At 33.4% G+C, this 27,176-nt stretch overlaps 1 protein-coding gene across 5 annotated transcripts in view; it reads right to left on the bottom strand.

Moving 5' to 3' along the window:
* Positions 1 to 27,176, bottom strand: part of LOC135846524 (very long chain fatty acid elongase AAEL008004-like) — a 134,035-nt gene that overhangs the window by 58,631 nt on the left and 48,228 nt on the right. For 2 of the 5 annotated variants that reach the window (XM_065365668.1, XM_065365671.1), the window contains exon 1: positions 14,776 to 15,123. The exons of the other annotated variants lie outside the window; for them this stretch is intronic. The gene's annotated coding sequence lies outside the window, so the exon portion shown is untranslated. Of the gene's footprint in view, positions 1 to 14,775; positions 15,124 to 27,176 lie in introns of those variants that run through there. 5 annotated transcript variants of the gene reach the window in all.

The raw sequence follows: 27,176 nt of genomic DNA, 5'->3' as shown, positions 1-27,176 counted from the left end.
TTTATGGTTGGCTGATGAAAGGTCCCAGTATAAACATTGGAATGTAATGTTGTGAAAATTGAAGGAAAATTGTTGAAAATCGCTGATAAGAACGGGACCTTTCGTTAGTTCCGGTGTTTTTAACCACAATTTCCTAGAGCGCGACAGTTGTCTTGTCAAATCCCTATCGATAAATTACGATTTTTAAAAATATTCTAAAATAAACTTACTCATTTTCATCGTCTCTCATCTTAAATGTGAAAATTTGAAACTCACCTGAAACAGAAATAAAAATATTTAATTAGTTGAAAATTCGATGGAAATTGAATTGATCAAATTATTCATAAAGAGTGTACATTTTCAGCATTGTTTGTTCCTTACATTCAAATTTCAAGACGCATCAAAATATTATACAGCCTTTCTAATAAAATAAGCCCAGCTATATCTGTGTATATAATTTCTCAAACACCTAAAAACAACTCGTCAACGTTTCACATCAACTTCAAATTCTGCTTAAAAAAATTCAAAAAAATTGAAAAAACTCACACATTTCAAACTCAAACAACTCATTACGAACATATTTCGAATAACACATCTAAAAACAACTTTTCAAGCTCGACTCAGACATGATAACAAATACAAATGTACATATTTGAATTAAACTCGAATTCAGCATGCCAATATAGGTACACAAGTAAGTTATAAATCTGGTTTGGACGAGTGTAGGTAACTGTGAAAGATAATTTTTAAAATTCCATTCATGAGCGGCTGTTTCAAAAGTTCTACGAATTTGAATACATTATCTCGAACGGTGAGAAAAAACTAGAGTTATGTTTTTTCCTGCGTTGTAATGGAAAAAAAATTATTTATATTCCAGTACACGACCACTAATAAATTATTCCATCTCGGAAGGTTGCGAATTGTGAAATTTGTAGCGGTGCGGCAGGAATGCGACAAATTCGCGTGCTCGGTCATCGCTCTGGCAATTTTTCTTCTCCTTGGTTGTCTTGTTTTCGCGTTTTGAAAAAAATATATAGGTACATGTACATGTGTACGAACATGTAGAACACAGGTAGAGGCACTACGTTAGGTTAATATGTACTATACGCTAAGAGACCTTACAGGTCGTGTGAATAATCTATCTCGATTCTCAATTAATTAATAATTACACAGGCGCATAAGCGAAAACAAAGTGCAACTGGGAGAGTCAGTGAAAACCGTCTGTCTAGATAGTCGAGTAAGGTATCTATTATACGAGTTGGACTCGGACTGAAATCGACTACTTTTTTTAAAATTCACTAGCTGATAATATGTAAAAGGTCGTTGCATAATATTGTAATTTTCCATAAGCGTAATTAAACGAATCGATAAACAGAACAAGCTCATTCGAAAGGAAAAGTTTGATCGCAGAAATGAAAGAAAAGCAGTGATTCGGCTACGTGCTTCCTGTTACACGGCTCAAACACGACTGAACGATACCTGCGCCTGGGTGTTGCGCAGTATACCATCCGGTCTTGGCTTTTGGATTCGCAAACAGGTCAGTGACTTGAAACATCCTGTTCACCTAAAAATAAAATACGTCAAGTAAGAAGATATGAGACATGGCTGTTTCGCTAAAACACAATTTTAAAATCTGCAAAATGCATTCGAACTCGACTCACTATTTTGGAGTCACCCTCGATACAAATGCACCATCCCAAAAAAGATAATTCGAGAAAACAGAAAGAAGGCCAAATATGTAGTACCTGCCAAATTCCTCTACAACAGGATTTACAATCAGATTTACAAGTTGTACTTTCATGCTACAATTACCAATGCTAAATAACCAGATGCATAATGCATTAGATGTTTCGTACTCTCAAATAAATATGTCTCGTACACGTTTTTGCGAAGAAAAAAAGGACTAACAACAACAAATACACGCGCGTGAGCTTCAACGATTTAATATTTGTAATTACGAATGCCGATGATACAAGAAGTAGCGGTTGAATTTACGATCAACGTAGCCATTTTTCAATAATAATGTGAATTATTGAAATAATCCCCGAAAAGAAAATGATCCTCGCTTCTCATTCCGTTATTCTTCGTAATGTAAGATGAGGTCTATGAACTATTCAACACATTGTGGATAAGTTTAATGGCCAATTGGCTACTTCTGTTTTATTTTCGATCTTTGCATAAATTCAAAATTTAACCAATATCATTATTTATCAAATCTAGGCTGTTGAAAAATAATTATTTATTAAAATACATTGAAAATTGCAAAACATAGAATACAACCAATGATAAACATGAATCCATAACAGTGATGCCAGAATATGATAATTAAAGCTGATGAAAACATCAAAAATGTAGGTGAAGAAAAAATATAATAAAAATTATCGAAGAACTGAAAAAATTCATCGATATTGAAAAATGTACAAATAATCCAAATCATTAACAAAAATTACGAAAATGGCTCGAAAATCATGAAAATTTTTCATTGAACGATTCAAAATTTATGACCAAACTAGTTAGAATATAGAATTTACTGAAATAGGCACCATGAATATATCAGGGCTTCAACACAATCCCCCCTCCCCCTGAAAAAGTAACTCGACTTAGACTTGAGTAACCAAAAAAGTCCAAAAAAGTAACAAAATTTTTTTTTAAAATGTGAGCAAAACATTTTAAGGGAAAAAACATTTAAAAAAGCCTAGGACAGTTCAATGAAATTTCATGCAAAAAATATCACGAAATAAAGAATTCTAAGGGGCCCTAAGTCTAATAATGATGAAACTCGATTGAGACTAAAAATTTTAACAAAATGCAAGACTTAATAAAATTTTGGAAATCAAATTTTAAAAAAACAACACTTTTTCAAAAAAAAAATGAGAGACAATTTCAACACTTTTTGGTGAAAAAATGAGACTAGCAAATTTCTAGTTTAAAAAAGATCTTATTGTAATTTTTGGTAAAAAATCGGGATTTTTTGGAATTTTTTGACAAAAAAGTGATGACTTTTGGAATTTTTGGCAAAAGGTGAAATCTTTATTTAGCATTTTTTTATGAAAAAACTAGACTCTGGCAATTTTATTAAGGTAGTAAAAGATAAAGGTTTTTAGCAACTTTTAGTAAAAAAGTAAGACTTTTGAGCAAGTTTTGTAACAAAAAAAGGTGAGCAATTCTGAAATTTTCTTCCAAAAAAACGAAGACAAACCTCACAAACCAAAAAAAGAGAATTTTTAGCGATTTCTGGAAAAAAAGAAAAACTTTCTGATCAGAGAGTGAGATTTCTTGGAATTTCATGGGAAAAAACGATAATTTTTGGAACTTTATGGCAATAAACCAGACTTTTTGGCAACACAAAAGGCGAGAGTTTTTGCTATTTCTGAAGAGACTTACACAATTTTTACAAAAGACAAGGATTTTTAGCCATTTTTGGCAAAAAGGCGCATTTTTTTGAAAATTTTCATCAGAAAAATTGGATTTTTTGACAATTTTTGGTAAAATTTTATGCCAATGTCTGGAAAAAATCCAAGACGTTTTGGCAATTAATTATTGACAAAAAAGCAAGAATTACTTTTTTGAAATTTTGTCAAAAATTAAGACTTTTTCGCAAAAGCGAGCCTTGAAAAAAAATCGATATTACTCGTTTTCGCTCAAGAGGTCACATAGGCATCAACGTGAAAATTGAAAAAAATATCATTAAGTTTTTGGCAACAAACGGTACAATTTCTGGACAAGCGTTTAAATTTATTGGTGTGAGGAGGGGGACACGTTTACGACATTGACCAACTTTGAATTATTTTTCTTACACTGAAAACGTTATGAAACATTTTTTTCGAGAACTTGAAATTTCCTGAATTTTTTCTACAATTTTCATCTATTTTTAACTACTCTGTTAATTTTGAAAATGAGTACATAGATTATTTTAGCAGAGAAACTTTTTTGTTCGTCACTGAAAGTTCTTTCAGGTTTCATCCTCAAAATGTTCATTTTTAGAGAACTTCAAAACACTTTCAATTCTCGATTAGTCAAAATCAGCACAAACTTCGTTCTGATCGACGATAATAAATCGATCACTTTTGACTGTCTCTCAACCAGTGAAATGGTTGAAAATCAGCAAAACAGTTCTAAAATGAAAACAACGATAATGGAAGGTCCAGAGGGTACATTTTTCGCTTTTTACCAGTACTAATGTCAAATGCCAAAAGGTACATGTGCACGATCCGCGAATCGGCCAGTTTTATACGAAGGCAATTTGCCAACAGGCAGTCTCATTCACAATTCACCATTCAACGTGTACTTCGCAGTGAACTCGTAAATCATAAAATTACGAGTATTTGCTCGCTACAATTGCGGCTTCGCGTTCGGCTAGACATTTTTCTTTCGCATGATCTTGGCGAGACGAGGTCGACAATGCATAAGTCAACTTAAACATACGTAGATTTTACTCCATCGTATGTACTAAGTTGGTACTGCAGGTATATACGAAAACAATAAACAAATAATATAATAAATCAATCCGGAAAAATCGTAGATCAACACAAGCACCTGCGATTTACGTGATAAGTTGGAATTAAAATGAGAAAATCTGCGTATAATACGACGAACAACGTATTAGTACATACCAAATAAATAATGACTCTCTAGTCTTCATCCGATGATGATGGTACTGATCATCGTCATCATCATCGCGTTGTCTCGAGTAAACACAAGAATATTTTAGATACATTTTTTCAATCCATTTGGCGAAATAGTTTAGGGGACTAGTCGGGGCCGGGCAGATTTGTCAATAAAATAATTTTTTACTCGGTATATAACAACGACGTTCACCTTCATCTACTGGTTTCGTAGTTCGCTTCCTTCCTGTCTCGACAAGCCACACATTAGTGATACCTACTCGCACTTAGTCTCGCTATACTATATTCCGGACTCGACTAATAGAAACGTAAAGCAACGTAACCGTATCATGCGAATATTTTTAGAACGTCGTTGAACCATTTTATATTTCTCTCTTTCAAATTTTTTTTTTTTTTTTTTTTTTGCTAATTCACAATCAGATTCTTCTATAGGCAGATATACGAGTATTATTAACATATTTATTAGTATTTCAATAATTTTTTTTTCGTCACTGCGATATGCAGATAGAACGAATAATAGAGTAGTACACGAGAAATTACTCGAATTTCAAAACAAATTCCAAGGTTCAAGACGATCGTTAAATTACGCTCGAGAGTCGATTCTTGGACGCACACGCCAGGTAGAGAAATATCTTACAAGTGGTAAAATAATGGTTAAAAAAAATACCTACAAGCGGTAGAATTTTCGACAAGCTTGCTAATACATAGATATAAGGACATTTAATTCACATATATTGGCACTGCTGTGCCATCTTCGAGTAAAGTAAATTCGAGTTAAACTGGTTTTCACCTCGATTACCACCTTTCTTTGCTCCTCTCTCAGCCTCGTACTTCGAATCTTCTTCCTTTGATTTTTGTCAATTTAAATAATTATTTTTATAATATCACACGAGCATGTAATTCTATAAAAGACCAAAAAACACCACTCTTCGAATATCATTGATCAACGTATAGTGAGTAATGAGCAATACGAGTATTCTTCCATGCATTTCGTTAATTTCAAGCGAATCGAGCCCATAAAAGACACTGACACGCGATCGCAGATAATTCTAAAATCGACAAAAATGAAAAATCTCGAATACGAAAATTATTACGTGACAGTGCTAAATTATTTTAGAATAATTTTTGCAACATTTTCACAGCTGTTGACTATGTTCGTTTCCAACTTCTCTCGTTTCTGGTACCAATTCACTCTTTCAAGGTGAAGAAGTCTCTTCGCCGCAAGTCATATGCGTTTTTTCCACTTTTGATTTCTTCGCTTCTGTCTCTCTATCTTGTAAATTTCTGTGTGATTTCGCATAAATATGTACTTATAATATACTCTCGGTATCGAGTCGTCGTGATTCGACCACGTTTCCTAATCTTCGAACCAGCCCGTCTTAATTGTCGAGTCATCCGACAGAATGGTCATTTGCGGAGATATGCAGGTAACTAGGCGCATTAGATAGGTATACTTATAGGTACCTATCTACTACCTCGTGCGGCAATAAAAATGACAATGTTAAAATTATTTAATTATATCTACGCAACAATCACTCAGAATAGTTATTCGATATTGTACGAGTAAGTGTAGACATACATAGTACAACCAGTGAACCGGTAAATGAACAGAGTAAGGAGGGAAGTAAGTAGCTCGACGAGTAATTTTCATCGGAGAGGGAAAGGGGGTAAAAATCTAGGTGAATAGCCTACTTCTAGTTTTTTTTTCTGAACTCGAGATACTGAGATGCTGGCAAAAATTAATTCTGTCGTGTGCCTAGACCTATCTAGGATTCTGGAAAACATTTGAGAATTCGGGTCAAAATATAATACCGAACCGATATCTCGTTAAATTTAAATATTTATTTGGCCAATAAAAAATCTGTACACGCTTCAAGATTTATAAGAACATGAAAATAGCGGATTCGCTGATTCGTCGTTAGCATTCTGATAGATAACGAATAGGTAAACGTAATCATTTGGGTCGACAGAATTTTGGGTTGAAAAGTAAAACTGGATCAGCTGAGCAGACTCGAAACCTGATAGTTAATTCCGAATTCAAATTAATTCTTAATAATAAATGCAATTTTCCAAAAAGAAACAGTTTAATAAAGTAATTCAGCTTATAATTTCCCCCTGGTATTGATTTTTTCAAATTTGCATTGCAAGAAACCCTAATTATTTTAGGGCAGAACTAACCCTTCAATTAAAAAAAAACACAAAAATTCAGAGAAACGAAATTGGAGAGCATGAAATTTCCTCCTATACCTAAGACCTCTTTTTTTGAGATATTCTGAATAGAAATTGAAATTAGGATGACCTTCATTCAACTGGATAGTCCGTGATGGAAAATTTGAAACTTTTCATCAATTTTTCCACTACAAAAGGGAGAAGGGGATTGAGAGTTTTGATTGCGGAGAAAGCACAGAGAACCAAAGTTATGGAGCATAAAATTTTCAACAATAAAAATAATTTTCCCGGAACTTTTCATCATTTTTTTCCCCTCGTACTCTCAATTTAAAAAAATTTCGAGCAAAGTTCACTACTTTTTTTCAGGGTTTGTTCTCATTTTTTACAAAAAAAAAAAAAAAAAAAACGTACCTTCAGTGGCGTTTGAAGCCCAAAAAAGTAATCAAAAAGTCACAAAAAAAGTAAGTAAAACATAATGTAGAAAAAAATGACCAAAAAAACACGTCTTTAATTTCAAGAAGTTGAACTATTTTGAAATATTTTGGTAAAAAGGAGAGGGATTTCGGCAATATTTGGCAACAAAACGAGAATTAGGGGATTTTATGGCAAAAAGGGAGACATCAACAATTTCAACAAAAAGGAGACTTTTTTGACAATTCTGGCACAAAAGCGAAACTTTTGGATACTTTTTGAAAAAAATACAACTTTTTGAAAGTTTTAGGAAAAGTGAAATTTTTTAATAATTTTGCTAAAAAGCGAGAATTTTTCACAATTTTAGCAAAATAGGAAGGTTTTTTTTTAGTAATTGCTGGCAACAAAGTGAGAATCATTGCAATTTCTGGAAAAAAAATCAAATTTTTGGCAGAATGCAAGATTTTGAAAATTTTAGGAAAAGGGAGATCTTCTTGGCAATTTCTGACAAAACAGTCAAACTTTTGGGAATTTTTGAAAAAAATGAAATTTGAAATTTTTCAACAACTTTTTCTAAAAAGCCAGTATTTTTGACAATTTTAGCGACAGAAAGGGCATTTCTCGGCAAAAAAAAAGACTTTTAGCAGATATTGGCTAAAAATGATATTCTTTCGCAATTTTTGTCGAAAGAACAAGATTTTTTGCAACATTTTACGATTTTTTAATCATGATTTCTCCATTTTCTTTTCTTCAGTAAAAAGTGAATTGAAATTTGTGAGTTCCCTCAACTTTTAGTAAGTTACGCTCAAAAAAAAAGATTGACAAGTCTAAATGTAGCAGAAAACAAACAAGTTACTTACAGGTTTGCCAACCTAACGTCGTGTCATAAAATTCTAACAAAATTTCTGGAAGAAAATTTCATCAACTTTTAACCCACTCTGGGTCATTTTTTTCGTTATACTTCTTAATCCACACGTAAATAAGAACCTTCTTGACCAAAAATTCATGAAATGGGAAGGAAGAATTTTGAGGTTTTTTTTGCTCTCCTCCCCCCCCCAATTCTTTCCTAAATCCATGAAAATTACTGAAATACAATGAAAATCGTATAGGTATAAAAACAAGTGACCGATTGTCAACAAAAATAACTAAGCAAAAAACACTGAAACTTGCCATAAAAATCAGTGGTATTCGCTTCAACATCGTGAACGAATTTACTGATTTTTAGTACCTATTTTGTAATTTCTCTCATACATCATCACTGGGAAAAACCCCGAAACTTTGGTAGAAATGAATGATGAAATCTGCTAAAACATATGGAAATTTCACTGATTTCAAACGCTAAATTTGTGAATGAATTTCAGTGATTTTTCACTGATTCAGAATCAAAATTTAAAGACAAGTCAAATATAAATCAATAGATCGAATCGAACACAAAATGATACGGTTTCATCGTATTTGTTCAGTACGATATCAATCCGATTTAATTCGATCAAAATCAATGCAACCATGTCAAGTTACATTAATATGGAGTAAACTGAATTTTTTCTACCAGATGCACCTATAATATTCAATCAAATTGAAGTAATACACCTACCTGTAATACATATCTGATTTGATCAACACAATCTGAAAGTAATTCGATTCGATTGATCAAGATTGATGGAGATGATTAAAATAGACCAATTTTGATTCATTCAGAATCAGATCATGTATTTTGTACAAGCAAGCTTCATTAAACAGAGCCAAATTTATTCCAAATATATCAAGTATCCAGCACTCGTGATCAAAACACCAAAATAACATAATATCAACCCGCAACAAACAGGTACCTCAAATCAACAATCAACAAAATGAGATGCTCGTGTTAAAATGCATCATCTACGAGATAAAACTTGATTACACATTAAACCGCGATCAACAATATAACGATTTTCCAATCACGGTATTAAGCTAAATCTTGTATGTACATGAGCAAGGTTAGGAAGCTCTCATCGAGCAAAAATTTTCTCTCTAAATACACAAACAATTTTAAAAACAAGAAGGTTAAGTAAAATAAGCATACTATACACGTCTTAAATATACGTACGTACACGGAACTCAAAGAGTTGAAAGAGTACGAGCAAATTTTCGCCACTCGTTCGTTTATATTCTCTGCGAAAAAATAAAATTGAAAAATAAATCGACGTAAAAATTATTACTCGATTAAACGAACGGAGTAGGTACGGCTTTCGTAACACGTTAAATTGATAAATTTTCCATTTCGTGTAATAGCATCGTATAATAATGACGTCGACTAACGTAATTTTGCTGGTCGATCAGTGTTCACTACTGGTCGTTCACATGTACATGTATTCATACGTAAACAGAATTCATTCGCCTTTAATACACCAATAGGTAATATTTATACTCATTACCTGCTCAGTAATAATCTCGTATCTAAAAATCTCAGGTTTATAAAAAAAGAACCGCCTAAAGGTAAACGCTCTTCTTCAACAACAACAGTTCCAGTTCCAGCATACGAGTAGGTACGATTTAAAGTATAGTAATATGCGTATACTTGTATGTGAGCTTCGCAATTCGCAACCTCGACCACCGCCACCTACCATCGTCTGTGTTCATTTGCCAGCTCATGAATCACACGGATATAAAAAAGCACACAGGTGTACTAAGACAGGTACAATGGACTGGGGCCAGAACCCAGTTCGCCATCCATCGTAGCCGCAAAAAAACAACTCGTTTAAGAAAGAAAATTTTCCCTCAATTAACCTTCCAAGGTAAATTACCTACCTATAGGTACATATCTCCATGTTTGGTATGCGCCACGGGAAATAAAGATTGGTCAGCGGTCATCGATACAGATCCCAGGCTTCGGTCATTATTACCACCAAGTCGGATATTTTTCCGGTGTGTTGGAAACACAACAATAGCCTAAGGGCGACTGACTCGTAGACAACAATGGAAAATTACGAAGCTACAAAGTGTCAAGTTGTCAAGTTCGTAACTGTCCAAACGCATGAAAATCAAACTTAAGCAAGGTGGAGGGAGAGGGGGTGTCGTTTGTTTTGTTTTTTTTTTAGTTGAAAAATTGAAGTGGGAAATTCAATATATACGAAATAATGGTACCTATTAAAAACATGCGGGGAAAACCCATTACTCAGATTCCATCTCCCCATCTGTGGGATTTTCAAGTTTAAAATGATGAAAAAACTTCAAAAAAAAAGAAAACTAAATAAACAATAATAAATAAATGAATATACTCAAAAAATATTTTAAAAACTTGAAACTGAAAAGAATGTAAGTAATAATTGATTTATGTTCACCTAAAAAGACCACATTTTCAAGAAGTTCAACAGTTTTTTCAAAAATCTTCCTTTTTTCTACCACTTTCCGTCAGCTCATTTGCGTCTTGACTTGAAAAATCACAAAATTCAATTAATAAAAATTCCAAACCACCCCCTTCTCTACCACTACAAAACATTCAGAATTTAAATCACAGAAAAAATTCACTCGAAGTTGGTAAAAAATGAACAAAGTGAGTATTGATTTTCCAAAAAAAAATGCAATGTTGAATTTTTTTCAATTTTTCATACCATTTCGCAGAAAATGTTTGAATAAATTGGCTAATTTTATCACCGGTTAGATTACTTGCCTTTCAACATTGAGGTACTGGATTATTGTTTATGATTCTATAAAATTTCAACATAAAAAATCAAAATCCTGCAAAAAATTTTGTTAAAAACTTTATGAGCAAGATGTTTCTTTAATTTTTTTTTTTCATTTTGCTAATTTGGTGTAACAAAATAGCAAGTAACGGATTCAGTCCTCAAAAATACTTGAAGACCAACCGGGGGGGGGGGGGGGTGAATGACACGCTTTTTCTTTGTTGTTTTTTGAATTCCAAAACATCGAAAAATTCAACTTAAAAAATGTGTTTGGAAATTTAAAAGAAATAATTACAAAAAAAAAAATGTCGCCCAAATTAATTTTTGATAAGACATTTTTTAAAAAGGTGAGAAAATATAAAAAGTCACAATCGGGTGGGAAAAACTTGTAAAAATGGAATAAGTTCGAAAAAACCACTTGACATGACGAAATTTCGTTTTAAAGTTGAAAAAGTTGTCCATTTTTCATCAAGTCAACAAAGGGTTGTGACTACAAAAAGTATAAATTGAAAAAAAAATTGAAGAAGTTCAAAAGTATGTCCAAAAATTTAGTGTTTTTATTCTAAAGAATAACTTTTTCAATTATTTCAGAAATCTTTCACCTCCCTCAACCTTATCAGCTCATTTTTGCACACAAATATCATTATGCAGTACCTAAGTATTTCTATTTCGATTAGGACAATTTTCCAAATAATATAGGGTCATTCCATGCCAAATCGGCGGATTTTTGCACGAGGGGTCTTCGATTTTTTTCAAAATCAGATCATTTGTAGAGGTCATCAAACGATGACGAATGGCGCAAACCGGACATTTTTTCGATTTTTTTTGACGGAGCTGTGGCGCTTCAAAGTTCTCCAAAATGGCCGAAAATGGAAAATTTCAGTTGCAAATTGCTCCGGTTGTACGTGGTATAGAATTTTGATCTTTTTTTCAAATTGTAGTACTTTGAGAGGGTAATCGACGAGTGATGTCAAAATCAGTGTTGCCACTTTTAAAAACCTAAAAAAATCGATTTTAAAACTTATAATTTAAATATAACCACGATGTCCGCCAGTAAAAATTCTGAAAAAATTCTCAGTTTTAGTCCTTTTTATGTAGAATAACATATCAAAAAAATGGAGGGGCCTTTTTTTTCATTTTCGAGAAAAAAAAAATTACAAGTTTTACAATTGTTGCAAAAGTACCATCAGAAACCTAAAAAATGAAAATTTTTGCATTTTTGAAATATTTTACCAATGTGTGGACGATAATGTGAAAAAAATCCCCCTCCCCCCATTTGTCAACGAATTGACATTTTTCGTGCTATAAATTTTTATTTCAAGAGTGAAATATATGCATTTTTCGTCAATTTGTCGACAAATTGGGGGGAGGGGGATTTTTTCACATTATCCACACATTGGTAAAATATTTCAAAAATGCAAAAATTTTCATTTTTTAGGTTTCTGATGGCACTTTTGCAACAATTGTAAAACTTGTAATTTTTTTTTTCTCGAAAATGAAAAAAAAGGCCCCTCCAATTTTTTGATATGTTATTCTACATAAAAAGGACTAAAACTGAGAATTTTTTCAGAATTTTTACTGGCGGACATCGTGGTTATATTTAAATTATAAGTTTTAAAATCGATTTTTTTAGGTTTTTAAAAGTGGCAACACTGATTTTGACATCACTCGTCGATTACCCTCTCAAAGTACTACAATTTGAAAAAAAGTTCAAAATTCTATACCACGTACAACCGGAGCAATTTGCAACTGAAATTTTCCATTTTTGGCCATTTTGGAGAACTTTGAAGCGCCACAGCTCCGTCAAAAAAAATCGAAAAAATGTCCGGTTTGCGTCATTCGTCATCGTTTGATGACCTCTACAAATGATCTGATTTTGAAAAAAATCGAAGACCCCTCGTGCAAAAATCCGCCGATTTGGCATGGAATGACCCATATATTTTTTGAAAATTTTCGAATTTTTTCTAATTTTTAAATTCAAGAGGTGGAGGGGGTTATCATTTCAGAAAATGAAAATTCGCGATATTTTTCTTTTTTGAAGGCAAATTTCGTACGTTCCGAAGATTTTCTCCAGCGCACCCCTTCCCCTCCCATTGAGTGTATATTTGATGATTTTTTTTTAAAATTCGTAATCAGTTAACAGTTTCACTCTGATGAAATTTTTTTTCAAATTACTGCGCAATCTTCTCTTTTTTTGAGTGCTGAAACGTTGACAATTCTTGTTTTTACACAAAAATTGAAGAAAAATCATTCCAACACATTTTATCAAACTACATTGGACAAAAATCTTGCTCTTTTCTAGGTTTTCAAGTTCTGTGTTGAAAAACAAACTAAACCCAACACTTTTTATGATATTTTTCTTGCATAACTTCAGAATTTTTTTTCATTCAATGTCTTCCAAAAGTACCTAACCCAAAAAATACGACTTATCTCATCAAGAAAAAAACAGTGAAGGGAGGGGGGGGGTCATTAAAGCTAGACCGAATACCTGTGACGAAGAAAAAGAAAAGAAGTAGGGTGCCTAAAAAACAAAAAATCTCAAAACCAAAAGGAAGAATCGTTGGAAGGGGATTTTCAAAATGAAAAATGGGCCAATACTAGCCTCCCCCCACTCCCACACAAAACATGATTATAAATAATTCAAAAATTTATAATTAAAAAAAATAATCAAAGGATGTCGAGAAACCAAAAAAAAACACACGTGAGATAATAAAACAATGAAAATAATCAAATTCAATAGTCGCAATTTTTCATACTTCAGTTTTGCTACATTCAAAAAATGAAAATTTGAGATTTTACACAGCTCAATTTTGATTAAAAATGGCAGTTTGAAAAATCGAAAAAAAGGAAAGACGTTTTCTCGAATTTTTTGGGGTAAGAAGAACCATTGCTGGCAAAAACGAGGTACTTTTTCTGACCAGGAAGGCCCGAAATACTTGTTAGACACATTGTAAAAAGTGTTAGGCTGTGTTTTTCATTGAAAAAAAAATAATAATAAATGCAAATGTGCCTAAAACTAAAGAAATCTATTAACTATTTTCCATCTCAACTCATCATCAGTTAGGTTTTGAAAAATCATATCCACTCTGGTTTTTTCATACAAGAATAAGTACCTACTACCTAATAGACCACGAACTGTCAATTTAACGTTTTTACGAACGAAAAATGATGATAGAACATCCGATCAAAAGATACCTCTAGACTTTGATTTCACACAATACTTTTTTCTCACTCGCGGTTTTCATTTTTTCTCCAATTCTTTAACTTTTGTCTACCCATATCATGGCTGAAAACTGCGCAAAATTTTTCAGAATTGTCCTAGAATGTGCCTTGATTTACCGAGTATGGTATCGAAATAAATATGAGTAAAATACCAACGAATACATCATAGTCATGTTTTTACGTAGTAGATACGACAACGCACATCGTGTTGTAAAATAGCCGGAAGAAGCGTATAAAAATACAGAAAAAGTAAAGCTGAACAAAAACAAAGCTGATCGCCCGTCTCGTCTTCTACAGTCGAGTATATTTTTTCCATATTATTTACCTATTACTACGTCCGCATGTACAGCGAAACATCACCCACGAATATTTATTACCTTAATTGATCTTTTTTACAATAAAAATCGCGTAGTTATTTACGTTTTCAAAGAAACCGCTTCACAGAGAAGACGTGACACTGTCGTAATGAATCAGAAAAAAAAACGCCAGAAACCACCACAAATCCTGTACATATACTCGACCAATGCCAAATCGCAAAATATTCCGGTACCTGTACCATATTATACCTACATATACCTACAACAATCTATTTGACCATAATGACAATAAGAATATTGCGAAGTCATTTCAAAACATAAATCATTCCTTCATCTAAAAATGATCAATTGGTCATCTTCTTCACTGAGTAGAAATGGGAAAAAACTCACCTAAAATTGGGCAAATACCAAAGCCCTTCGAGACGTCTGTACGACCGCAAACAGGTATACAAGTAGATGCTCCTTTGAAAAAACAAAACACCACAAGGCAAAAAGTATATAAAATCTAAAATAAACCAACGAAAGAACCAAAATGATCTTGGAAACACAGACGCGAAATTGCGAATAACGAAATATCAACGAAATGCGGCAATAACACCGAAATCTATCGAACTGGTAATTAAATGTATTACAGGTATAACGATATCGAAGTCGTAGTCACAGCGAGAAAAGAAATGCAAATACACCGGTGATCTGATAAATACTGAATACGGATAGAGACAGTCGGTCTGAAATAAAACTAAAAACTGACCGTTCTTCGGCTAAGTTTTTAATCCGGATAAATCAGAAGCCCGTGGTCAACCGGTTTACTAGTCGACGATACTCTGGGGATTCCTTAGTAAACTTTACATCGGGAACCTTGAAAAAACCAGTATAATATTTGTATTTTCCTTTCCTTTCGCAAAACGGAGGAAATTTTTTTTCCAATGTGCGTTCGTCTCCGCGTCGTCTTCTTCTTGACGCGAGGCGAACGTGCGCGCGTGTTTTTCTTTCGCACTTCTTCTCACTCACCACTGTATCCAGCATCCACCATCTAGATTATCGCCATTTATCGTACACTGATACCACCTGTTTCGATCTACGACATAACAAGTCGACGTCGACGACGACGACGACGATCTAGCCAATTTCCATACACTTCCCTCCCTCTCCCTTCATCTACGTATAGATCTCTGTCTACGGATTAGCTGTAGATCTTTTTAATGTAGGTTAGCCATGCACAAATGCGATCTGAACGACTGTGTAGACTAGACCAGGATACGTATTTCTAGTTACCTCCACTCTCAGCTCGCGTATTGGGGGCAGCACGTTGCACTTATCATCATCCGGCCTGCGGAAATGGTCCCGTCCAGCCCAAGACGCCGCTTGTCGAGATGCCGGCCGGAAAACCGGATTATTTGGCGAGCTGACGACATTCGATAAGGTAAATACCGAAGATACGAGTAAATACATACATGGATCGTTATACCGCAATAAATACGCTCGCGCTGGAAGAAAACTACCCGATGACGCGAGCTTGTTAGGTTTTTTCCCCGATTCCATCGACGAGTGCGTAATCATCGCGGGTTTTCGAACCGAGTATTTTTACAAATATTTTCAATTTATTTAAAAATTTTTTTTCATCTTCATTATTAAATCTGACGCCGCTCCTTTATTTTCTAAGAAGGTGGATTGGTGACTATTCTAGATCTATAGAGACAGGCGAATACCCCTACGAAGGAACACGTACCTAGGCAAAGTATGCGGCTGTAAGTTACACGAGTGTAGTTCCAGAAAAGCTCTTCGTATTATTAACTTATCGTCATGAATGAAGATAATGTCGCGTCGTTGGTGAAAATCCCGCCGATCAAATGAACAAGGTGTTTAGTTAAATGAATCACCATAATAGGTATGCTTAAACAGGCACCCGCTGAATTGTCACATTTCCGGGGTTACTTTCCTTTAGTTTAGATGCTTGCTAGACAACTTTTTTTTTGACAAATAGTGACTTAATCACTGGAAAAAAGTTTGGGCGAGTCTCAAAAAATCCCTTTTTCAAAATGCATACAAATAAAAAAAAACAGAAGTGTAAAAAAAAAGCTTTGAAAAGGTATACTACATACAATGTAAATCGATCGAAGTGTTTGAAAATACTCACAACTTATCTAATGTATGAAACAGTGGTCAAATGATCATCCAGGGGCGAGCATTTCACCTCGTGGAGACATTACGTAATGCCCACAAACCACAAAATCTCCTAAGGTAATTAGGTATATCTATTTGAAGGTCACAGAGAAATATTGCTACAGGTATTGTTATTTTTTCAAAAAATGTTTTCAGATCAAAAAATAGGTAAGGTTCTTAATTTTATTTCTCATTTTGCTACTCTTTTTGAGAGCTCACATCATCACCCCTCCAGGGACATACTACATATGTGAGGCTAAAAAACTTCTATCCGGCTTTCAATTTGAAATGAAGATCTCGGTACTGAATTTGGTCAAAATCTTGCAACATTTTTTTCACAATCCCCTCTGGTATGTATATAAAAAACGGATACTAGTGGAAAAACATTAAATTTTAATGTAGAATATTTAATTTATTTAAACGTGACCAGTGCACTTGGTACTTAACAGTAACAAAAACAAATTATGTTATAAGTTATAATATCTTGAAATTTGTTGTAGGTGTTGATTTCACTAGCGCTTTTCATCTCAAATGTACATATCATCGAACAATGAAAAAGATGAAGGCTTACACTGCTATTTTTGTCTGCTTCGCTACCAGAGTGGTGCACATTGAAGTTGTACCCTCCCTCTCCACCGAAGATTTTTCGAATTCTTTCAAAAATTTCACCTCTTGTCGTGGTGTTCTAGTTCGTATCTATTCAGATAACGGCACAAACTTCAAAGATGCAGAGAGGTACTTAAACCTTGCAGCATGAAACAATTTCCAAGTATGAGGCTGACAATGAGCAGAATATCAAGTGGCGGTTCAACCATCGACATTTTAGTTTAACTTAGACCGCTACTCATATGCAAAATAACTCTACTGCTTTTGTCGCCTCTGAGTAATAAACAAACGCAACAGCGCATGTGTCAACAACTGATGATGTAAGTGTGTGTGCGTATATATGTGTAGGTATGTATATTGCTGATGGTAGTTGAGTTATGCATGTGCTGTTGCCTTTGTTTATTACTCAGAGTTGGTGACAAAACCAGTGGAGTTATTTTGCATATGAGTCGCGGTCTAGGTAAAACTAAAATGGCAATGGGTTCAAACCCCCCCCCCAATATACCTACTCCACACTGTGAAGGGTTATGGGAAAGTGCTGTCAAGAGCGCCAAGAAAACCCTTGCCATGGTCACCAAGGACCAAAAATTCTTATGCAAGTTGAGTGTATTTTAAATTCGAGGCCCATCACTTATAAGAAAACAAAGGAACCGGACGAAGAAGTCTTAATGCCGGGTCATTTCTTGATTGGCCGTAATTTGACCATTGTTCATGAAATGGAGGTACCCTCAACCATCAAGTTGTCAGCTCAATATAAGGCTAACAAGCAAAGGTTAGCCCACTTGTGGCGTATATGGTCACAAGATTACATTAACCAATTAAAATGTCGAACTGAGTGGACTGAAACACAACCAAATTTGGAGATTGGGCAAATTGTTCTACAGCCAGATTCCGGTATCAATCCATGTCATTGGCCTTTGGCAAAGATTGTTCGTACATTCCTGGACAAGAATAATGTCGTGAGAACTGTTGAAACGCTTTTCATGATTTACTTCATGATTAGGGCTGAGGAAAATATTTTATATCATATTTTTTTGTAGTATACTAGATAAGGTATATCCAACATAGTTTTACGTTTCATAAAATTTCGAGTCGATTGAGCCCCATTTGTTAGAGAATATTTTGGTATATTTTAGGCACAAATGCATATTTTAGCATATTTTGGGCTTTTTTAGGGAATATTTAGCAATATTCAGCAATTTTCACTGTTTTTGGAGAATATTTTAAGAAAAACTCACAAAGCAGGCAAAATTTTCGAACTCAAAAAAAAAATTTTGAATGCCAAAAAATTTTTTTTAATCAAAAAATTGAAATTTGAAAAATTTGTTTTCTAAAAAATCAAAAATTATGTTAATTTTGATGGAAATGATAGAATTTCTAATTTATTTATCTAAAATATCACATAATATCAACAAAATGAAAGAGGGAATGAAATTCTCTTTGAAATGATACCCATATTGTAAGGGAATTTTTTTGCATATTTCGGGTTTTTAGGGAATATTTTTACATATTTCACGTTTTTTTGGAAATATTTATAGGGAATATTTTAGCATTTTTTAGAAAATAAATATCTCAGCCCTATTCATGATATACCAAAACATATCACTTCAATTTTTTAAATCTGTCAAAAAAAAGAGTGAAAATTCAATTGCAATTACCTACATGTTACTGAAATTGTAAATCAGTAGGCATGACAAGAAAATGCAATATCTTTTGAATAAAATTATCTGTGAGGCTTAGGAGGAGGGAGGAGGGTGCAGAAACAGATATCATCAGTTATTTAAATATTCGTCAATGCCAATTGAAAATAAGGATTTTTTGATAATTTTCAAAAAGTGGTCGCTCTTTGCTTTACTTGAGTTTTTTACATTTAAAAATTTCATGTGTCAAAAAAACCATGGAAATGTGAACGAAAAATGAAGAAAAAAACAATTATGGTAATCCCTCTAGGAGATGTAATTTTCTGTCAGAAAATGAAAATTGTCTTTCCTTTTCAACAGATTTTTTTTTTGTTGTAGCTTAACGCAATAAAATGAATAAAAATACAGGAAGGAGTGGGGGTAAGTGGGTCAAAAATTTAAGTGGAATTTTATCTAACCAAAGGATAGCACCTGAGGCATCAGAAAAATTCGGCCAAGCCCTTTTTTTGAAAACTAAGAAAAATTAAGTAAATAAATGACATGATTTTTAAAATGTCACACAACAAATAGAAAAACTAAAAAAAGTTACTGAGAAATTGACAAAAATTTAATAAAGTTTGATCCAAATTCTGCAAAAATTGTTGGAAAAGACAAAATGACATAAAAACGCATGAAACTGAATAAAAAGTTGTTGAAAACTGACGAAATGTGAGTTAAAGATCATTTTTAAAAACAACAACAACAACAAAATCACAAAAAATTTTAAAAACTCAGAAAAATTAATCCGAAAAATAACATGAAAATGAAATATCAATTTTGCCAAAATGTTATGAAAAAGCACAGCTTACAGTTGATAAAACTTGATGAAATTTTGGGCAAAATATTAATATTATACTACATAGTAAAAAAAAACTCCCCAAACAACAATAAAAGCTGGATAAAACCGCCTTAAAAGTTGCGATTCTTTAACCCGCTAATGTTGTTCTTCAAAACAAACTTCCCGAAATGGACGTAGATCTTGAAAAATCACCTTCAGAATTACAGTTTTTCATCCAACTAACGTTGTTTTACAAAATCGCCTCAAATAAATATCTAGAAGTACATATGTACAAAGGAAACGATCTAATGAATAATGATTCTCCATCTAACCAACGTTGTTTTTCAAAAACTACCCCAAGTTGATAATGATAAATGTATCTATTGTACATATTTATACATTTGTATTCAAAAAACCACGGTAAAGGATCATGATTTTAGATACAGCTAACATTGTTTCCCAAAAACCACTTGAAACAGAAAATATGATATTTTTGAAAAACCGCCTACGAGATTATAATCCTTCATCTAATTAACATCGTTTTTCAACAATCTTTTCGAAACAAACATCAAAGTTCAAATTGCTCACGTCGATTTTTCAACCTTTGTTTATGTATCTTCAAAATTTATGAACTTTACAACAGCTCATGACTCAAGTTGTAAGAATAGAAAAAGCTTTCATTTTTTCAAAAATTGATTTTTTAATTTCAGTAAGTATTTAGAATGAAGAGCAAACGGTTTTTTGGGACCTCGTTCTCTTCCACCGTAAGAAATTTGTTTTGCGCAGATTACACTTTTTCTGTAGGATAGTTCTACAGTTCGTAAGGAATATGATAATAATAAACTACAAAATAATAAAAAATTTGAAATTCTCAAATCATCTGAACATATTCTTGAAGGATAATATACGAATAAGTACTTAGCAATTACTCGAACTCGTCAATTAATGCGACATTCTTTCATAAATCATAAAATAAACTTACATAAATTCTCCCACGTGGATAACCCATCAGAGCCAAAATTCGTACTCACCTGAAACAAAGAAAAAAAATTGCGGATTAGTTGATTTTAATTAATCATTTTCATAATTCAACATAAGAGTATCATTACACTAGGTCCATTCATTCTACAAATACATATGAAGAGGAGGGTGGCTCAAATTGTTAATATCAAGTACCTATAATATTATACCCAGGTAATCGAATTTTTTAATATTAAGATAGCTTAAGCCATTTTTCCGTCTACTGAACACGATGGCATGGCATTTTGCTGTTTGGTGATTGTTCATCGCTGTGGAATATAATTGCCACAGACCCCAAAAATTAACGATCAAAAGTCATTTCAACACCTTTATGAGTAATTTCACACAGAGACTCATTTAAGTAGGTATATGATTCATAATGTTTATTAGCTCGCAATTCAAAACTAAAAATGAAATCAAAACCGTCAAAATTTAATGGTGAATGGTAAAAAGTGAATAATATTCTTGAGTAGGTACCTCTACCTATGTACATAGTACTTATCTTCTGATTATTATTTTTTTTTATCGAATACATTAAAACGAGATACAGTGCAGAAGTGCGAGTATGGTAAGATAAGAAGAGAGGAAGAGGAGTTAATCTTGAATCAAATCTTCAACGCGAAGCTATCGTCTATTTAATGATTCATATCATAACTCTACAAATGATGCAGTTAATTCCCCTATAATCGTACGTACAAGTATAATATGTACATACATAGTGTAGTAAAAATTCCTCACTTATTTGTCATAAGCCTTACATTTAATGATGAAATATGCAATCTAAATCAACGCTCACCAAAATTATACACATTGATTCAGACAATCTGTTCTAAGAAGTCTCACGGAGGGACAAGTGTAACATAGGTTGTTTTAGTTATTTCCTCTTGAATAGCTGATATAAAGAGAACGGTAAAAATTTTAAGTAAATAAGTGACAAAATTCATACGTAGAATGAAAAGTTTCTCATTATTAAATTGAAGGACAATTTTTTCCGTTCATTTCGTACTCGTTCGTATTCAATTCATAGCGACTTCTATCTGTAGGAATTTCCGATTCCGAAAAATCAAAACAATTTTTTACAGCACTAAACCAAAGCAGGTCAAAATTGTCAAAAATCGCTTTTGCTTCCGTGTTGGCTAAAATTTTTCTTCTTATGAGAGAGAAAAATGCCAATATTGACTGCAAAACGATCAATAAGCGAGAGAAGAATTGCACTTTTTTTCCAATATTATAATATAACGAAAAAGAAAATTTTTTCACACGACTGATGATGAAACTAATGATAAGATATTTTTTTTGATTCGATAGACATTTTTTAAAAAGTAGACCAACCCCCCCCCCCTTGGGCAAAAGAAAGGATTTGAACGACACCGAACTGAATTGAAAGAGCATGTCCTGAAACCCCTGAAAACAAAATTTCAGGTCTTGACGTCAACTTTTGAAGTTTTCGCCAATTTTTGAAAATTTTTAAAAATTCAAAAAAGCAGTTCCAAGGGGGCGATTTTCCAACTTTTTCATGAAATGGAATTTTTTTTAGAGAAAATTGAACAATGTGAATAATTCCTTCAGTTCAATTCTCACACATCAATAACCTCTTGTTTTGGATCTTTTTGGAGCCTACAGCGATTTTTTAATCTTCTCCAGAAATTCTAAATCGCTCTGGAGGGGTCAAAAATGAACTTTAGAACCTGTAACTTTGGTCGGTGCTTATCTGGAATCCTCTCGACAGCTCTATGTGGTTTCTGCAAAATTCCAGGAAAGCTGCTTCAAAAATGAATTTTTGACCAAAATAACTTAGATTCCAGAAAAAGGTGAAAAAACCAAATTTTCAAAGAAAATACATAGCGAGCAATTTTTTTGGCAAGATACTGTCTGGTGTGCCGACACCATTTCCCGACTCAAAAATAATGCAATTTGACCTTTTTGGAGCCTCCTGCGAGTTTTCATATTTCTCCACTCCAGAAATTTTAAATCGCTCTGGAGGGATCAAAAATGAACTTTGAAACCTATAACATTGGTCGGTACTTATTGAACACACTCCTAAACGTTTTAGGTGTTTTCCGTGGAATTCCAGAAATGCCAGCTCATGTAAGTAAATTTTTGACCAATTTTTGAATTCCAGAAAAAATGAAAAAACAATGAAAGTTCCAAAGAAAGTAGACAACGAGCGGTTTTTTCGTGGTGATATGGCCAGATAAGAGAGTGCTCAATCAACACCGACCAAAGTTCATTTTTATGGCCCTTCCAGGGCGATTTGAAATTTCTGGAGAAAATTGAAAAATCTCCAAGACTCCAGAACGGTTCAAAACTAGTAGTTTGTGGTGTTTGAAAGTTGAATTGAAAAGAAATTATTCGCATTGCTTCACTCTGCTCAGAAAAATTCACATTTAAAGAAAACATTAAAGTCACCCTTAAAACAGCTTCTTTAAATTTTTCAACAAATTTCAAAATTTCGAAAAAATCGAAAAACGAATTTTAATACCCGAAATTTTGTGTTCTGGGATTTCGGACCATGCTCTTTCGATCCAGCTCAATTTCATTCAAATCAAACAGAGTCACTGCGAAAGATTCCCTATTAAATACACAACTCGAATCAATTGGGCTCAACAAGATGCCATAATATGAACTACACATGCAATTCGTTTACATAACAGCTCTCTATGTCCATTTAAAGTACAAATTTCCGCTTCTGCACCAGCTACATAGCGCATATAACGACAGCTATGAAATTTCCATTAAGACGACACCGACGACGTGAAGACAAATTGAAGCCGACCATCGTAATTTACTCGCCGTAATTAAGGCTTTATTTTCGTACATCGGGCATAAAATTGTGTAGGTAATCGTGGCTGGCAAGTGCTATATCTAATTGAACAAGTATTTCAAATTACTTTGTTTTTCAACAAAAACAAAAAAAAAGAACCAGGTACCGGTATTAAAAATTATTTTCGACGTACATACATACATTGGCCAAACGAAGCCGACGACGACGGATTACCTACTCGACGACTTAGCTTCACGCAGCTAAACTAGGAGTACAAGCTACAGCAAATACAAGGTCACCTCGTGCACAAATACCGACCACATCATACAGAATAAACTACACTACACATAAGAGAAAAATCATCGCAATCGCAATTCCTCGTATAATTAATAACCTAATATGAAATTATTTGATTTTTTTCGTATTATTATTAGTATTTCGAGTGTATTACCGGATAAGCGCGTATAGGCAACAAAAAATCCTTTAGATCCCGAAAACAAAATTAGCGCGCGTAAATTACTCTTAGCTTCGCAGAAAATCAACATTACGCGCCAATTTCAAACGGGGTGTAAGCCTGAAGTACACAAATACATACGTGGTAGGTACGTAATTACCTACAGCGAAACCGCCAGACAGGGTTAATACAATCGCTCATTTATTCGTACACCGCCAATCAGCCGCTAATTACTCGACTAGGTATTTGGTTTAATTGATGCGCATTCGTATTATAGGGCCAGGCCATTGCGAGCGCCTGTTGCTCGTATCCGCAATTTCCTACCTATTTCTCGACGTTACACCTTCACCATACTTGGTAAATTTCAAGACCACCACCGAAATATGTACCTACCTAATTATAATGGTCAAATTCGCGAATTTGTCCGTCACGAGTTTCCTTAATATACATGCAGGTAAGTATATGTAAGTATGGTTTTATTTTTATGAATTGTAAAAGTACAATGTTGATACGATAGAGATTCCAAGAAGAGCACTAACACTTTCTTATATAAATTAACCAACAACGTATCCATGTGCAGATATTTATCTACAGTACCTTACCTACACAAAACCTAAGCTACAATAAATGGATAATTAACGTGTAATCATTTTTTCATTATCTGATTATCGTCTATGTACATAACTCGTAAAAATGATATAATTAATAGCGACTTTCGGTGACCTTTCGCCATTGTACTGAATGTAAACTCGAAAACGATAACGATTATTCAATGATCTCTGAAAATTAGATCACCTGATCCATTACATAATGTTGGGGGACCATATTTTATACCTACTACATATGTACACATACATTGTAATTATGCTTTGGAGCACATGCGTGAAAGTAGGCGTACACGTGCTCGTGTTAGACACAGCCACCTATATTCGGAATCAATTTGTTAACCAAGAAAGGAAACTTTGAAAGCTTCAGACTCTAAGATTAGCACACTAAATCACAGCAACAATATATAAGGTTGGTATTCTTTGGAAGAGAATGGAAGGAGAGAAGGTAAAGATCTTGATGCACTAAAAATAGGAAAAATATCAATCTTTTACTCGATGCTAAACTTTTAAATAACAACTTTGTTTCAACAAATATTTCGACTTCAGTTGTACGAATACAACCTTCAAACACCTGCCGAGAAAGATTATGGATATCTGAGTAATTTCGAGTATGCGATGGCTATTTTCACTTCAACTAAGAGTAATTAATGATGGAACATAAAATTATCTACTTATTTTTAAAAACCCACCCGGGTAAATGAACTTTTCCAAAATTCATCGTGCTGTTGTGTACTTTCAAGTAGCGTTATTTTTAGAAATCATTTCAATTTATTAATACCGAAGTGTCAAACAAGCACGCAGGACAGTGGACAGATGCAGAAAATGTCTTCAAATATTTGCGGAGGGAGGGGGAGGGGAAGGGTGGAAAGGAAGAGGATTTTTTTTAGACTGACAGTTTTTGGAGTCGACATTTTTTTTATTTCAAAAGAGAGCTGCGTCATTCTATACCAAATCAGTGGATTTTCGCACGAGGGGTGTTCGATTTTTTTCAAAATCAGATCATGTTTAGAGGTCATCAAACGATGACGAATGACGCAAATCGGACATTTTTTCGATTTTTTTGGCGGAGCTGTGGGGCTTCAAAGTTTTCTAAGATAGCCGAAAATGGATAATTTCAGTTGCAAATTGCTTCGGTTGTACGTGGTATAGAGTTTTGAACTTTTTTTTTCCAAATTTTACTACTTCGTGAGGGTAATTGACGAATAATGTCAAAATCAGTGTTGCCCTTTTCGAAAACCTAAAAAAATCGATTTAAAAACTTTAGTATAATTTACTCGTAAATATAACCATGATGTCGACAAGTAAAAATTCTGAAAAAGTTCTCAGTTTTAGTCCTTTTTATAGTTTTAAATGTATGTAGAATAACATATCAAAAAATTGGACTGGCATTTTTTTTCATTTTCGAGAAAAAAAATTACATGTTTGGCACTTATTGCAAAAATACACCATTAGAAACCTAAAAAATGAAAATTTTTGCATTTTTGAGATATTTTACCAATGTGTGGACGAACATTTGAAAAAAAAATTGAAAATTACTCAGAAAAAATTTTAGCTCTGAGAGCGCCCCTGGAGGAGAAATATGGATCCTCAAAGAAGGAGCATTTTCGAGAAAAAAAGTCATGGTTTTCGGAAAAAATGTTTGAGTTTCCGAAATAGAATTTGAGATTGTGTGCTGACCTAGGCCACCATTGCCATCGAAATCCCAAGACCACTTTTTGGACTCTACCGAGCGGTTGAAAAGCAAATTTCATTATTTGAAAATTTTTTCTTCACAAACATTTCGAATTAGTCACGCTAAAACGTCGAAAGGCATCATTTCTAAAACTGGGGAAATGACCACTTTTTTGTTATCTACATTTTTTCATCAACCATTTTTTACAAAATTTTCAAAAATTCTTCAACCAATCTCCCTCCTTCCTCCCTCCCACCAAAAAAAAACTTGACGACGCGCGACGTCAGATATAAAAGTACATTTGGGGTATTCCAATCTTTTTTAGGCGGGGGGGGGGGAGGGAGGGAGAGCGAGAGTTTACAATGTTTTTGCCATCTCGATTTTTTGCTTTTCAAATTTTTCAACTTGTTTTGAGTAAGTATTTTCAACAGAATTGCTGTAAAAAATTGACTTTTGTTTGAAAAAAGTAACCAATAGTAGGTAACTTATGAAAGTAAATAGTATAACAATAACAAAAATAATTAACTTCAGCCGAAAAAAATCACCAATTTACTAAAAAGTAACCATGCTACAAATATGATGCCTGAAAACTAGAAAAAAAAAGATTGCATATAAAAATAAACTGTTTTTGTGATTTTTTTCAAAAGTATTCCGTGTATTTTTGATTTTTTGAAAAAAATTTAGGGAATTCGTCTTGAAATTTTGACCCAATTCACTATACTTTTTCACAAATTAAACTTTTTAAAATCACCATTTTTTAAATAACTTTCACTCAAATAGTGTTTTTTTTTGCTTTTTTGGGCAACAGGAGGAGATCATGATGGGAGTAATTTGAAACATTAAAAATGTCACTAGAGAGTTTGTATAAACACACATTAGGGCAGTTTTAACGAAACGTCAGATTTTTTGACAGTTATTTTGGCAGAAAATCGAGATTTTTGATGGTTTCGATGAAAAGCAAAACTTCTTCACAATTTTAGCCAAAAAAAAAAACAACAACAACAAAAGTAGAACTTTCTATAAACTTTTAGCGATTTGGGCAATTTT

The sequence above is a fragment of the Planococcus citri genome, chromosome 5 (assembly GCF_950023065.1).
Source record: "Planococcus citri chromosome 5, ihPlaCitr1.1, whole genome shotgun sequence".
NCBI classification, from domain to species: Eukaryota; Metazoa; Arthropoda; class Insecta; order Hemiptera; family Pseudococcidae; genus Planococcus; species Planococcus citri.
The sequence above is the reverse complement of the archived record's forward strand: the minus strand, read 5'-3'. Positions and strand labels throughout refer to the sequence as shown.